The sequence below is a fragment of the Drosophila persimilis genome, unplaced genomic scaffold (assembly GCF_003286085.1).
Source record: "Drosophila persimilis strain 14011-0111.01,24,50 unplaced genomic scaffold, DperRS2 tig00000191-arrow-pilon, whole genome shotgun sequence".
In the NCBI taxonomy this organism is placed as follows: Eukaryota; Metazoa; Arthropoda; class Insecta; order Diptera; family Drosophilidae; genus Drosophila; species Drosophila persimilis.
Window position 1 is genome coordinate 5861861 of NW_020825298.1, and position 15406 is coordinate 5877266.

The following is a 15406-nucleotide window of genomic DNA, read 5'->3' on the forward strand; positions in this document are numbered from 1 at the left end:
CTACCAAGCTGTCTGCATGGCCGACCATTACAAAATGATTTTATACTTTTATATAAATCAATTAATAGACCCTTTGTCAGATAAGGTTATCTCTTGGGGACGGACAAGTAAGTTGCAATTCAAGACCCCAAGAGAAGCCAGACGACAATATCAAACAAAGACTCTGGCATTTCAACCGGGAAGCAACGGGGAAGGAAGTGGAATTGTGGAAACAGTAAGGTCGGGAGACATTATGTAAGTTCTGGGACGATACTCGACGACGACTGACTAACACTCGGCAATCAAATATAAGCAAATATGTGAGTATATGTGTACATATACCATTGTGGGACACTATCAAAACAATGAATTCTATTGAATTCGAATTAAAAAAGTTCTCAAAGGTGATTACAAAACGCCTTCAACTAAAGCGATAACAGACACTGCAAAATGTTTGTCCACCAATGAAATAAAAAAGCAAAAGGAAACCACAAAAGAAAAGCTCGTTTCTTGTAGATTTTTTCCATCAAACTTTGCTGAAAAAATAGAAATATAAAAATATGTAGCTACAATTCTGGGAATCTTATTGGATTATCTTTTAGAAGGAAGGCTACAAAAAAAGAGAAAGAGCGAGGAAAAGGAAAAAGTGATGATAAAAAGCATTGCATACAGCATATGTAATAAGTTTTATCTCCCGGTCTTTTCTGGGAACAGGAAGAGCATTCTTATTGGATGATATTTATGCTGTAAGAACAGTGCATATCAGTTCTACGAAACAATTGTTGAGCTGGTAATATATCAACCAGTTTTGTTTATGAAAATCACTGAAAATTTTTGTATTTAGTGGAGTTCCCCGGAATAAAATTAAATTAATGGCATGTGAACAAAACTCTTTTGAATTATTTAGAAAAAATATTATTAAAAGTAATTAACATATTTTGGGCATAAATATATTTCTAAGAGTTTCAAAGAAGATTTACAAGTTTATGCTTGTTTTATTACACAATAAAATTGTGTGAACAAGGGGTATATGAGGCAAATTCATTGTGATTATATGGAGGATTTTGTCAAAATATATTTGAACCATGCATCACTGATTGAACTATAGAATCATCAATCAATGAACAATAAGACACTAAAGAAAGAGGTTAGTGCTAAGATTAGTTGGACACGGTTCTTAGACTAATAGTTTCGACTGTTGTTGGAGATCCTTAATTTCCCCCTGTCTTAACAGGATGTGGATTCAAGCTACCATATCCGTCTTGGTAATATCTCTTCTATCAATGGAATGGAGGGACATGGAAACTAGTTTTAGAATTCAGCCAGAACTTACGAGTACTCAAGTCCGCCTTCCGTTTTCTCGTCACACATCGTTCTACAGTCCCAGACAGCTCTGAGCAACAAAACCAACAACATTTACCCCATCCACCTGTTACCTAACACTCACTTGACCCCTTCCACCCTTCCAGCCGGTTCCAGCTGGTTGTCCGTACTAACTAAATAATCTCAGACGAATTTCAAGCAGCTCTGCCGCCGCCGCTGCCGCCGGCGCTGCTAATCATGAACAAATCCCAGTTACGCGATCAAAGCGATATCCACGTGAGGGAGTAGATTCACGTGTACGAACCAATCGTGTTTATTTTCGTACCCTACCTTGCCGCTGCTCCTCCAGGCCACCCACCCCTTTCAAGGTGCAGTCCAAGTGTTCTAAGTAAGTATATTAGTGGTCTCCATGCGACTAGTTCTGTTTTAATTTGAGATAAATCAGTTGGAAAGAGTATGATTTAATTTGATTTCCTTAAATTCCCATAAAATAAAAATTTTGTAGACCTTGTGAAATATTAGTATAAGGATATAATGCTTGGAAAACATACACAAATATACTCGAACACAAAATGAGTGATATCTATTCTGGAGCACCTCCCATATTACACCCTTAACAATTAGTATTTATAGGCTCAAAGTGAGTATGCACTAACATTTTACCCAGGGAATATGGAAGAGCCTCGAATAAATCACCCACACTCACGCACGCACGCAAGCACGCACACAATCAGCGCTCTCCCATTGGCTGCAGGGAGAAAGAAAGAATGCAGGACAGAGTGTGAGAGTGAGAGAGAGAGTGCGAACAGTTACAACGCCAACGCAAGCGTTGACGCTGACGCTGACGTTGAACTACAGCCAGAAAGAACGCCAAAAAAGGTTACGAAACGTCGCCGACAGCTGCAAGAACAACAACGTAATAGAAGCTATCGCCCCAGCATTCCCCCTGCCTTTCCACACACACCCACGGAGCAGAGACCCAGAGCAATATCCCCCCGCACCGCACCGCACCACCCCGCACTGCACTGCACTGGCATCGGCAGTCAAGTTATAGCAACGCGACAGCTATTTATACCGAGAGGCGCGCGACGCTGACGCTCGCACCCGCCTCGGTCACGTGTTGGGGAATGTGCCCAGGCCCGGCAGCGACGTCAGCGGCAGCAGTGCAACGCTCCCGAGAGCGAAGCGGCCCGCCGCAGCAGCTCACATGTTGGCGACTTGAGTCGAGCTGCAATTTAACGTGTTTTCCACTTATTGCGCGATTCTTGAAGAACATTTCCACGCTATTGTTGCCATTATGTGTCCACCACCCTGTGTCTTTCCATCCAATATAATATAGGTATATTCTTCTTATTCCTTATTTTTTCCACTCTCTGGATGAGGGTGAGGGGTTGGTCCTTTCGCGAGCTTTTATTTCACATACCCCTTAGTAGTAAACTGTGAGGGTAGATTGGGTCCGCGTGGGGTTTTTAGATTGGAATCTAAGATTGTTTCCGATTTTCCCATAGATCTATGGGTTTTTCGCCTTCGCGGTTGGGTTTACCCAAAATGTTCTTTCGTAAAAAAGTCTATATCCTCTTTTTCACTCTCCACTGAATACAGGGCATTTCCTAGTCGGAATACCAACCAACATTCTTTCGCTACTTTTGCGTGTTGTTGAGGTAGTGAAAATGTACAATGGTTGAGTGGACAGATTGATTGCAGATGCTATGATGCGCTCTGTGGTAACGTGTTCTGTTTTTGTTGTTGTTGTAACGCTATGCGGCCATATAACCTACATTGGAGTGACAGTGCTGCAGATACATTGCTGGCTTTTTGGGAATAAAGTACGATAGGTCAGTGCAGTAGAAATCGAATTGAAGGATGTTTCCCAGCGAAACGAGGCCAGTTCCTGCATGAATGCAAGCCACTTAAATGCATTCGAATCCTATGACCTAATGAGATTTATATGGCCCTGAATCGCAAGGAACTGCCGGGGTGTAGTGCCCACAAATGCACGCAATATTTTTTAAATGTTTCGCATACTTACAATTACTTGATTCAAAAGCTAAAGTCTGTGAGATTTCCCCGTTGATAAGGCTTATATAGAATATCGATTACACCTTAATTGAATTAAGTACTTCTTGTCGTATAGGCTTATCTGTCAGATATTGTTCGTATAGGTCGTTTACGTATTGTCTAAGGCATATAATCCAGAGCTATGGACGCAGTAAAGATAGTTAGCGAATTGATAAATCCCACCGAAATGTTAATGTTATCTTCAGCTAAGTAGTTATCGCGCTAATTATGGTACTAAACAGTCTATAGCTGTTCCACAATTTAGCAGATTTCAGGATGTATCCGTAGATGTTTAATTATTAATTCTATATCCACTAAAACTCAGTGAGTAATACCGAGTTGAAGTATGCATAATTTCTATTTTCCAGTGCTATACATTTGCTATCAAATACACACCTACTTCTATAGCAATCACCTCCATACACAGGCATAAATCCGCTGTGTAAATACACCTACAAATACACATATTGGAAATACATTTTTTAATGACATTGCATGCAATTCAATTTATTATTACAATCGTTGACTTACACTCGGTGCACATACAAATTCGTTCTTTGTCCGGTTCTGATCTGATCAGCCGTTCGAAGCTCCCGCGGGGCAAATTATGTAACTTTTGCAATGTGATTTTGCACAGTCATTTCTGTTTAATTACAGAGCAAATATATTTGTCAAGTGCAAAAGGTTTTATTTACAAATTGCTGAACACATTTCAGAGCAGACTCCGAGACGAATTGCACTGCTCTCTCGTACGTAAATTTGTGTGGAATTTCAGGTGTGCGGAATGACCGATATGGTCTATAGAGAAACAAGGTGATACTGAATGTATTCAAAACAACTTTTAGAGGAATGGAATGTGCCCTGGCAAAAGCAGATGAAAATAATGAGTTCTTTCACCTATTCTTACATTAAATAGTCGTATCAATGCAGGCAGTCCTTGCCATCAAACATATAATACTTCTTTGAGTTTTGAAAAAACTTTAATAACAAATAACCTCTTTTTATTCTTTTATCTGTAGTCCTATTACGAACCCTACCTTCTATAAATATCCTCCAAATACCTGAAATAATGTTTATCCTTTGCTCAGGTACATATGAATGTGTTTCCATCTATTCATTTATAGAACTTGGCGTGCTTCCTGTATAAATTTTCCATTGCTCTGTGCTTACGACACACCAGTCCACGTCTCTTGACCTCGAAAGCGTGTCCAACAGCAGCAGCAGTGTTGCATCGACAGCTTCAACATCATCATCATCATCATAGATGTTTCTGGACACTGGCCACTGGCCACTGGCTCTGTGTTTGGTCCGGCTGTGCAACGTGAGAAAATATGCCACAATCATTACCACAGCAACGCTGGACGTCACCACATCTCAAAGGCAGGCCCAGGCCCAAGCCAGGCCCCTGCCTACTGCCTACTGCCCTCATCCCCTACTACGGCCCACCCCATTGTCCAGGTAGCCCCCGTTTTCTAACAAACTGTGTTACGCTGGCACACAGACACAGAAGACAGACCAGACCAGACCAGAGCCCGCGCCGTGCAACATCCAACCTGTTCGATGGACAAACGCTGGCTGCGCTGCTAGAAAAACGTGAGCAGCAAACGTGACTGTGCGAGTTCGAAGCGATTGCTAGCTGGCCTACTGAGCGGTCTATGTGTAGGGTTGCGATGTGGAGTGGGGTGGAGTGGAGAGAGGTGCAATGGAGCTTACACCATTCGCCCGGGATAGACCCGGAGCACGTTGCTTAAGTGGTGGTGGGCGGGGGGTCGGGACGTTATGGCACGGGACGGGTTCAGGTCGGGCACTCGAAAGTCACATTACTCCGTTGTGCCTATTACATGACACAGAAACGACACAAACGACAGAAACAGCAGAAACGGGAGGCGAGGCGTACGACGAACGTCAAACGAGGCGCAACAGTTTTGCTGGGCTTGGACTTGGCAATCAATCCGGGACACCTGTAAGCGGCAACGTGATGAAAAGTGTGCTTAGAAAATATCATTATTATGTGCAGTCGGGAGCAGTGCCACATCATCATCATCATCATCATCGTCTTCACTCAAACCAACGGCCACAGCAGAGAGCAGAGAGCAGAGAGAGAGAGCATCACTAGAGGGGCGCTTGCATCCCATATAAACACTTCTAGCGCGTGTATCTGTGTGTGTGCGGGGGCAGCGACGCCAACGTTTGGCCGCGTAATGAGTGCAAATGTGAATGAACTTCCCGCAGACGCACACGCAGGCCCTCACATCGCTCACTTACTCACTCTCTCACAGTCGCCCGTGGTCTTGCTCTTCCTCTGCCGAAAATCTCAGAAGCAACACCAATAACAACAACAGCTATGTGTTGGCTGGCGTATGCCGGAGCTTACAACTTTCACACCGAACCTCGAAACGTCTCTCGGACACACACACACACACTCATACACTTGTGAAAGGCCGGAGATCCCCCAAATCCAAGCAACTTTTGATATCAGACCGTTCTTTAGTGGCGCAAACGAAACCGAAATTTATCTGTAAAGATATCCATAACGGTTTCCATTCGAGCCAAGAACTTTCTTTGGCCCCCTACCAACTTTTATATGTGTGGATAGCATATCGTATAGTGCCGATCCAATTTAAACGTTTTATTGATCAGTTATTAAGAACCAAATAGGTTTTCTATGACCCATCCATATCTCTGCCATACACGATCTTTTGAAACAAGTAAAACGCACTTCCTGTTATTGTACTGATCCAAAAAAAACTGAAGATTAGCTAACATTTATACTTTTGGTTGATAGCTCTAGAATATCAATTTGATTATTATTTAATAGTTCTCAAGAGTAATTTTTTGATGAAAGAACCAGTTGAGTATTATCAGGCCACCAAAAAGAGAGGGGTTGTTCGGAGTCCGAGGTCTTAGATACCCTTGCAGATCGATTATTCCTTCAAATGGTTATGATTTAATTCGATTTTAATATAATGTATGTTTAATTATTGGAAGGGTCTAGAAAATCAGACTAAAATCTTATCTCCCTTATATAAGAAAGTTTTGGGTCGTCGCCAGATATTGGCGCTGGGGGCTTGCCTCTAGTATAATATGTCTAAAAGCCATATCTTATAATCATTATCACCATAGCATACAATTTTCCTTGGAAATACTAATCATATAATTGTCATCAAATATTTAGTTATGAAACCAATTGGAACCAAACGTGCCCCCAATTTTCGAATGATTCACAGATAGCTTTATAATTTGATATTAACAATTTATTTATTATTTTCAGGTCTATTGCGTATTGACCGGTGACACATTAACACACATGCACATCCATAGAAATAGGTATGGGTATATTTATGACTCTTATCACAGAACACAGCCATGAAAGCCATGAAAGACAAAACAAAGGCAGCAGTTGAGAAATCACTTAACATAAGCGATACTGCCACATGGGGAAGCAAGCCTGTATGATGTTGGCCATAAAATTCTGAGGGATTTTAGGTTGGATTTTCCATCCATATAGTACCATAGACTGTGACATATAATTTTGTTGGTATTATTTAATATTTAAAGCTTTATCATATATGTACAAATTTTAAAATTTATTACATCTAGCGAAAATTTCTATCGTTTTGAACGATTCTGTAAGGACACAGTACTGATTTGAGCTTGGGGGAGCTTTTCTTGTTTTACAAGGTTGTTCTACTCACAATAATTATTAATCATAAAGTGTATATTTTTTTAATATATGTTGTTTTTTCTGTTCCCTGCTCAATGTACAATATTTTACCCATAGAACTAATTCCAAATATTTGGGAACAAAAAATTGATTAATTGTGATAAGCAGTAGAAATTAATCTGAGCAGCAGTTGAAATACATTATGTATAATCCTCTGACTAAGATACTTTACCACAAGGCTTATACAGCTGCACTGCAGCTGCTGCACCGTGGCAGAGGTGTCATACGGGCTTAAGAGGTACATAGTAATGGCAATAAGCACCAGCCGGCACCCGCAGTAGCAGCAGCAGTAGCAAACAGCAGCAGCGCAGCAAGAAAGAAAGACAGAAAGAAAGCTATCCACAGAGTGGGAGCAAAAGAGAAGCTGATAACACACACACACACACTCGCACCGAGCATGTCTGCGTGTGCTAAGTGCGTGTGTATGCACTGGCGTTGTGAAGAAATTTGGGTCTTGCTCTAGTTTTCACAACCAAAGTTCAATGATCGATTGCAAAGCCAAAAAAAAGCTCACTTATGAGTGAGAGAGTAAGAGAGAGAGAGAGAGAGAGTGGGAGATTGGGAGAGCATTGCTCTCTTGCGTTATGTTTTGCAGAACGAACACTCGGTCGGTCGGTCGGTTGGTCGGTCGGGCGAACGGGCGGTCGGGTCGGGCGTCACATGTAGAAACGTCCATCGACTGACTGAGGCGACCGGGAGACAGACAGCTTTCTGCTGCTTTCTTTTTATCGTGCAAGTTTTGTTGTTGTTAAGTATCCGAAAGAAATTCGTCATATAATAACAATTTTATAATTTTTGTTGCCATCTCTGTGTGCGTGTGTGTGTGTGCATTCAACTTGATTTCATTTACGAGTTTGTTTTCATTATTTACGCCGTTTGTTGGCGTGTTGTTCCGTTGATAAACACTTTGTTTATGCCACACAGTCGAACGTCTCTAACTCGAACTTTCCTAATTGACTCCAAAACGGGGCGGCTCTAAATCACTGAAGATCACTTATAAGAAATCTGCTAGAATATCCACTACTAAGCCTGCCAGAAAAATTTGGGAAGTATGCATAAAAGGGAGCCGGGGGTTGCCCCTTAATATGTAAATATAATCTAACAGGCTACCAAATGGCTTCCCTATAGGATCATTAAAGCTGTCAGTATAAGGAAAACCATATGCCAATACATAGCAGTTCCAAGTAATACTGTTATTTATCAGGCATTTTCCACAACAATTTCTAGAGATTTCTGGAACTTTAAGAGTTTTTAAAAGAAAGTTTTCGCCTGTTTTCGTCAATGCACAAAAAATATACTAAGTACAAATATAAATAAGTAAAACAAGAAGATGGAATGCCTGTGATCCACAGGACTACCACTTCTCATAGAATGCATATATCCTACATACATATGTACATATAGCATACTTATCGTATATATCGCAGTAGATCAATAGAAAATGTATAATGTTGCTAATCCTTTCAAAAGTTTCACTTTTAAGTTCTAGAATCAAGCATCGTACATCGTGTTTCTGTGACAGATCTTTTTCGTTCTGGTTAGAGAAGTTTGCCTGTGTTTTTGGTTAACGAAATTAGAATAATGAAAGCAAATACACAAAAACATACAAAAACAAAACACACACAAACACACACTCGCAAACACTCGAAGCTTTGGCCCTGGCCGCGGCACAAGAATGGAAAGTCAATGCACGCAGCGACGTCAAAGCTCGGCAGAAGCAGCACAGCACAGCACAGCGCCACAGCAGCAACAACAATTGTGTGGCTTTCTTTTTTTTCGTAATGAAATTATTAGAATTTCACATAATGCTATTTGTTGTCACTGTTGTTGTTGGTGTTGATTTTTTGGGGTAAATCAAGTCCAAGCGAGTTTTTTCTTTCTAATTGGAAATTATTTGTTGCTTTGAGCTCAAAAGTCTGTAGTCCGTAGCTTTTAGGTTTAGCTTTTGTCAACCTGTCATTCGGAGTGGATATGGGCAGGGGGGTATGGGCGGATAGCGTGTGTGTGTGCGTTTCTAGTTATAGAAATCTAACTGTTACCCAAAGCAATTAGTGCATTACACGCCGCTTAGAAGGTACGTAGGAAGAAGATCCGTTGAAAGATGGAGAAGATCTGAAATCGGATATGCCAACGAAAGAGAGGAGCTTTGTGGGAGAAATCAAAACTAACAGATGCTTAAGAACGAAAATTAGAAAACTTTATCATATTTGGGCTGGATTTTAGATTATGTGGGATAACACTGGATTACAATTTGTTTGCTTTTGGGGAAAACTTCAAAGAATGATTCTAAATTGTTTGCCTTTACGAGGCATACCAGTTTTTTTTTACAGTAAAACTACAAAAAAATGTTCCTCTTAGTTAATTCTATATGTAGATTTTCTTGATGGCTGGATTCTTTATCCATGAATAAACCTCAAATAGCACTTACATAACCCTTTAATATTTACTGATGCATATTCTCATATCAGAAAATGCTAATAGAACTTGTGAAACATCCCGTTCTACAGGTTTTACATGCTTGTAAATATTCTCTCGAGAACCAGATGCCAGATGCTCTGGCACATCTGGGCGCAAGAGCAGAGTAAGAAAATGGCTGACGAATATCATGTAAAAAAGGACCCATAAAAGACTAGAACTGAGCAAAATCTGACTCCGGATACACACTGGATTGCTCAAAGGAGGAGAAGGCGGAGAAGACCTTAATGGAACCCTCGAATTGTGCTGGAGGCTTTCTGGAAGGCCGGCAGTGAGTCACAAACGGAGGAAAGGAGATATATGTAGGGGTTATCACAAATATGTATATAGTTTCACTGAATTATTATTATAATATCTCTGCAATAAATAAATAAATATTATTAATATTTATCTGTTTTTATCAGTCACTCCTTAACACCTAAAACCCCATTTAACCCTCCCTCTTGCCAGCTATAAGAATTAGGCTGAAAACAGAAAAAATTCTAAGAAATCTCCCAAAAAAGGGCGATAAGCAATTATGTAACTCCCACCTAACCAAACAAATTCTTCAGCCCAAGAAACCAAAAAAGAAAAAAGAACAGTGAAAGAGTCCGATAAGTGGGGAAAAAGAGACTTCTGCCAACTAAACAAGTTTTCAGAATTGGGTAAACGACATGATTAGACAGGCAGTCGCATTTGTGCGAGCGAGAGAGAGTGTGTTACAATATTAGGCCACAATACCGTTAGGCCCATGGTACAGATCCGATCCCCGAGCAGATGGCAGACAGAACCCGAAAAAAGCCGAATACCGCAAGAGCAAACAGTGCTTAAGCCGATCTGATCTTAGAGGTTTGATGAGAGACAGGGAGAGAGAGACGCAACTTGCCTGCCCCCTCCCCTTTTGTCTTATGTAATCAATTACAACAAGAATGATAATAAAGAAAGCACGAAACGGAACGTTGAGTCGAGCAGAGCGATCGCTGCGTTCTTACTTTCTCCCCAGAAGTGGGACAAGCAGAGAACGCCGGCAGAGGCAGAGAATGAGACGGCGATTAACCAACAGTAAGACGTGAACAGAGAGAGAGAGAGAGAGAGAGAGAACGGACCATGTAATTATGAAACTTTCACGCAAGACACACAAACACAAGCACACGTATGCACACGTAAGCAGCGCTGTTCTGCTGCAACTTCTTTTGGGGGCCTTCTCTCGAACGCTTTTTCGTTCGTTTCCAGTTTAGAATTGGGTCAAATAACGGATTTGTTCGCTCTCGCTCTCTCTATCTCTGCCTCTGCCTCTGCCTCTCTCTTTCTCTTTGTTACTTTGTATGGTGCTGCGGCAAGATCAGCACAAGAACGTAACAAGCTGCGTCATCGCTTTACTCCACTCCACTCCAGCCCCAGTAACCGTGCCCCCCACCCCTCCTACTGGAGACGCAACACACAAACCGAATTTCAAATTCAGAGCACAAGAAACCGGTTCGAGAGAGCGCAGCGCAGCGCAAGCACAGTCTTGAAGCTCGGCTCAAGCTCAAGAGCTCAACCTAGTGGCCGGCTTTCATGCAGGTTCGTCTCGAACATGCTTGAGCCGTCACCGAACACCGGTTTAGAACGTTCACTCACGCCCCAACACAACACACCGCCGTTCCGTGGCTCATTAAAGCCGCTCGAACCACATACAAATCTTTTACTATTTTTTATTTTTATTGTTCAAGAAGAGAAAGTGTTACGCCAATTGATTGTTTAATTAATTTTCTTTCTGCTTCGGCCCTCTGCTGCTGGCTGGTTGGCGTCTTCTTCTGGCCCGCTCAAGTTCGGCCAGAAGCAACCACGTCCGTGTCCAAGAGCAATGTCAATGACCATGGCCCAGGGCAAACAAAAATGCATGAAAGCTAAATAGATATAGTCGAAGTGCATAATACCCTGAGGTATAGCGAGGTCTAAATAGATTCTAATTTATAAATTCTTCTACGATAGGTATATTTTAGATTAAGTTTTTATCGAATACAAATTAGAAACCTTCGTTTTTTAGCTGGCAAAAATTGTTAGGAATACAGAGATTAGATCTCTGTTTCTTGGCAAAGTGTTAGTACCCCGCCCATGTTCAAAGGGTACGACAAGCGTGGCCCACTGTCAGAGTAAAAGTTTTGCACAATGCGCTTCATTTGTTGTCCATTTGACAACTTCTTTTGCTGCTTCTGTGGCTGCGCTGCTTTCATATGTGGCTCGCTGGCCTGCTCTTTGCTTCATTCTTTGGTTCGAGCGCCATTTGCAATTGTGTCTGTGTGCCTTTTTGTCTACGGACTAATGTGTCAACTGTACCACCGACCGAACCAACTACCGCCGTACTGACTGTCGAACCCAATGAATTATGCATTCGAGCAAGTTACAACTTTCCAAATTGCTTTCGGATGGTATGGTCTTGTTGTTACTGGCTGTGCTGTTGCTGTTGCTCTGTTGTTGCCAAATAGAAAACTCTAACCGCTTATTTGCACTTAGACTTTCGCGCGATCTTCAATTAAGATAAATGTCTTGCCTGCCCTGGTTGCAAATTGAAGAAATATTATACCTTGGGCCAAAGCCAAAAGCGTGTGGTCCGAACCGAGTATCAGAACCAAATTCATGGTACGGTAAGGAATCGTTATCTATTACAAGTATTTGTTTTATCCATAAAATATTCATTACTATGGGTATAACATAATCCATTGGTGGAACTAGGAAACTATGTATCAACTCTCTTATGCGGCAGTCTCTACGAAACATTCTGGAACCTTGGTTAGCTCTCTACGGGTCGTCGCCCTATAAGAGCTTTCACTGTGTTTATTATTGTGGGTATTGCATGTGTGTATAAGGAAATTGTGAACGTATTTGGTGTTGCATTTACAAGAGAAGATCATCGTTTCTTTTTCTTATCGACTACTTTTTACACTCCACACTCCCAAAAGAAAAACCGTTACAAAACCCAATTAATTTAAAAGATACCCAGATATACGTATACGTAATATGTGCTACAACAACGGTACATAAAGCATACGCCCCATGGGTTATATAAAAACGTCGCTGTAAATTACAATTATATAACGCAAAAAGTGATAAAAAAAAGAGGAAGAGTACAAACACAAAGAAGAAACGAGAACAGCACACAAAGAATCCAAGAATCGCAGAGGGAGACGGGAACGGATCGTTGCAGCCAACAAAGAGCCCCACGTACACGAGGCCTTTCACAACAGCCGCAGCCGAAGAAGTGTGATGGGGACAGAGGGGCAGAGGAGGGAATATATCGAAGACCCGCAGTCGCAGTCGCAGTTGCAGTCCCCAAGTCTCTTCCCCAAACCCTCAAAATCCCGATGCCAGCGGATGTTGCGATTATTACGAAATAAACGAAGAATAAGAATGAAAACGAAATGCTTAAGAGAGAGACGGAGAGAGAGAGAGAGGATCACAGACAGACACCACACACACACACACACACAGATGCAGCGAGTAGGCAGCAGAACGTTTTATATGTATTATATTATCCCTTTTATAGCAGAAAATGCCAACGGCGCAGGCAGGCAGCGTGCGCCCGAGCTCAGGCACAAGAGCAACAGCCACAGCAACAAATTCTTCAGAAATGCTAAATTTAGAGCGCCAACAGGGCCCCTCCAAGCCCCCCCCCTTAAGTAGGTTGATTGGTCATATCTGTCGCCCCGCTCTTCCCCTCTCACTGTCTCTTTTGCTGCCTCTGCTTTCGTCAGTTAAGCAATTTGCGCAGTTGCAGACGACTACCAGCAGCAACAACAACAACAGCAACAAGAATACGAATAAGAACAAGGGTTCATACCAGCTCTGACGTTTGCTTGAACTTTAGCTTGCAACATGCTTGAACTTCTATCGCACACCAGACCAGAGCAGGCAATCGACCGCTTATTTCAACCAAAAACTGTTTCTTATCGCATTTGATGGTTGATTTTCTCTTTCCTCTGCTTCGTAAATCATATTTCTATTCTACGGAGGCAGACAGCCACACAAATACAGCCTGTTTGATACCCTGCAGCCAAGCCATGTCCGTCTGTCTATTTATCAAGTTAATCTCTTAGTTTAGGGAGAAAATTGTAGTTTCAAAGCTTCAAGGTCATGGAGGCTGTGCACTCTGTAGCTACTACTATTATTTATTTTCAGCTTGTTGATGCAATATTTGCATATTGCTGAAAAAATTCGATTACGCAAAAAGCTCTTCCCGAACAACAGTTCTAAGAATTTTCACTCGTCAGCTTAATTGGCAATTTTCATTTTTGCTGAGTAATGGGAAATGCATGTGATGTCATGCGCAGGTTGAGAGACGATCGCCGCTGCGGGGGCAGGGGTATGGGCTATGGGAAAACGGAAATAATTTTTATGGAAACTTTTCTCCTGTTTCTCGACTCCGAAAGATTACAAATCGTAAGATGAAATTACATCATTTTTAGTTAAGCGATTTACATACTATATAATCTTAATCAGCAAGTGGGTTCATTAGAGTGGTTCTAAACAAATATAATGAGTAATTATATTAAGTGTGGAATGTCGTAGTGGAATACTGTTACAGCTGGGAAAACTTCTCTTCGATTTTTCTTGAACAAAACCCAAAGAGCCTCCGGGGTTAAGGACCAGCCTAATCCAAATGCAATTCTGTCATAATACTTGAGTCTCTTTACAGCACAAACACGCACACAGAATGTGTGGAGTGGGAGAGTAGGGGAGGAGTGGCGCAGTCATTGGCATGTATACATATCAATTTAATTGTAAGTATGCATAAATATTTCAACTGTTACGGGGGTGTGGGGTAGGCCACAATCCGCCATACTTAACGAGCCTTTTGCGTTGGAACAGATCCAGTCGAACGCACACAGACACAGAGACCGGGTGAGCGAAAGAGAGAGAGAGCGGGAAAGACAGAAGTCCAGCCAGACAGACATTCCATTACATTACCCTGAATATTTTACATAGAACAAGAAGGGGGAAGAACAAGGAAGAAGCAGCAGCAAAGGGAGCAGCATCAGTCCAAGAGGTTCGATGCGACTACCCCACCAATTGCCAGCTGCGCATTTTTATAATGTACAAACACACACCCATACGCTGTGCTAATTTATACAACAATAATGCGAGAATTATTTTTTTTTTTGTTCTTATTTTTGCGCCGCAGCCAAAATGATCTTATTGGAATACTCACACACACTCGCACACATGCAGAAAACATACACAGGCAGGCTGTCAGGCAGGGGCGCTGCAACCGAACCCAGCGAACGAACCAAGCGAACGAACGACTGATTTGTTCAGCCTTGAACTTCTGTTGGAGTGCATTAACTCTGCGGACAGCGCTGCTGGCTGCGCTGCGCTGCGTTGCCTCTGCTTCGCTGCTCTGCGGCTGCTGCTGCTGCTGCTGCTCTCTCGCAGAACTTTTATAAATGGCACACATACGCAATGTGTGGCTATGTGTTTGGACAGAATGACAGAGTGAGGGAGAGGGAGCAGACAGAGTGTGACTGTAACATGGTTTTGTTCTGTGGCATTCTCTCGGCCGGCTGTCTGATCTTGCTGTTTCCACTGTAACGGTGTGCGTGTCCTGATGTCACTGCAAGAGCATGTGTGTGTTTGCCTTTATGTAATCTAGAATGTGGGCTTATTTACACAGCAGCTGTATGAGGGAGATGGAATGAGAGTTCTCCTCTGCTGGCACCCCCATTGCAGGATTGTATTACATAAGCGACAGGCAGGCAGGGCAGGGCAGGGCAAGGCAGGGCGATAAGTTTCGCTTTTTTATGCACATGTGGGCGTGGTAGCACACCACTCATACAAACACAAACAAAGACCGAACACAAACACACGAACACAGGCACACTCCTTTTGTCT

At 42.1% G+C, this 15406-nt stretch overlaps 1 long non-coding RNA gene across 1 annotated transcript; it reads left to right on the plus strand.

Annotated features, from left to right (window-relative positions):
• Positions 1 to 1559: 1559 nt before the first annotated feature.
• LOC113565622 lies at positions 1560 to 9914 on the plus strand. The gene is made up of 3 exons (XR_003408697.1): positions 1560 to 1690; positions 6632 to 6687; positions 9592 to 9914. It is a non-coding gene; the product is annotated as an uncharacterized LOC113565622 (long non-coding RNA).
• The last annotated feature ends 5492 nt before the right edge of the window (positions 9915 to 15406 follow it).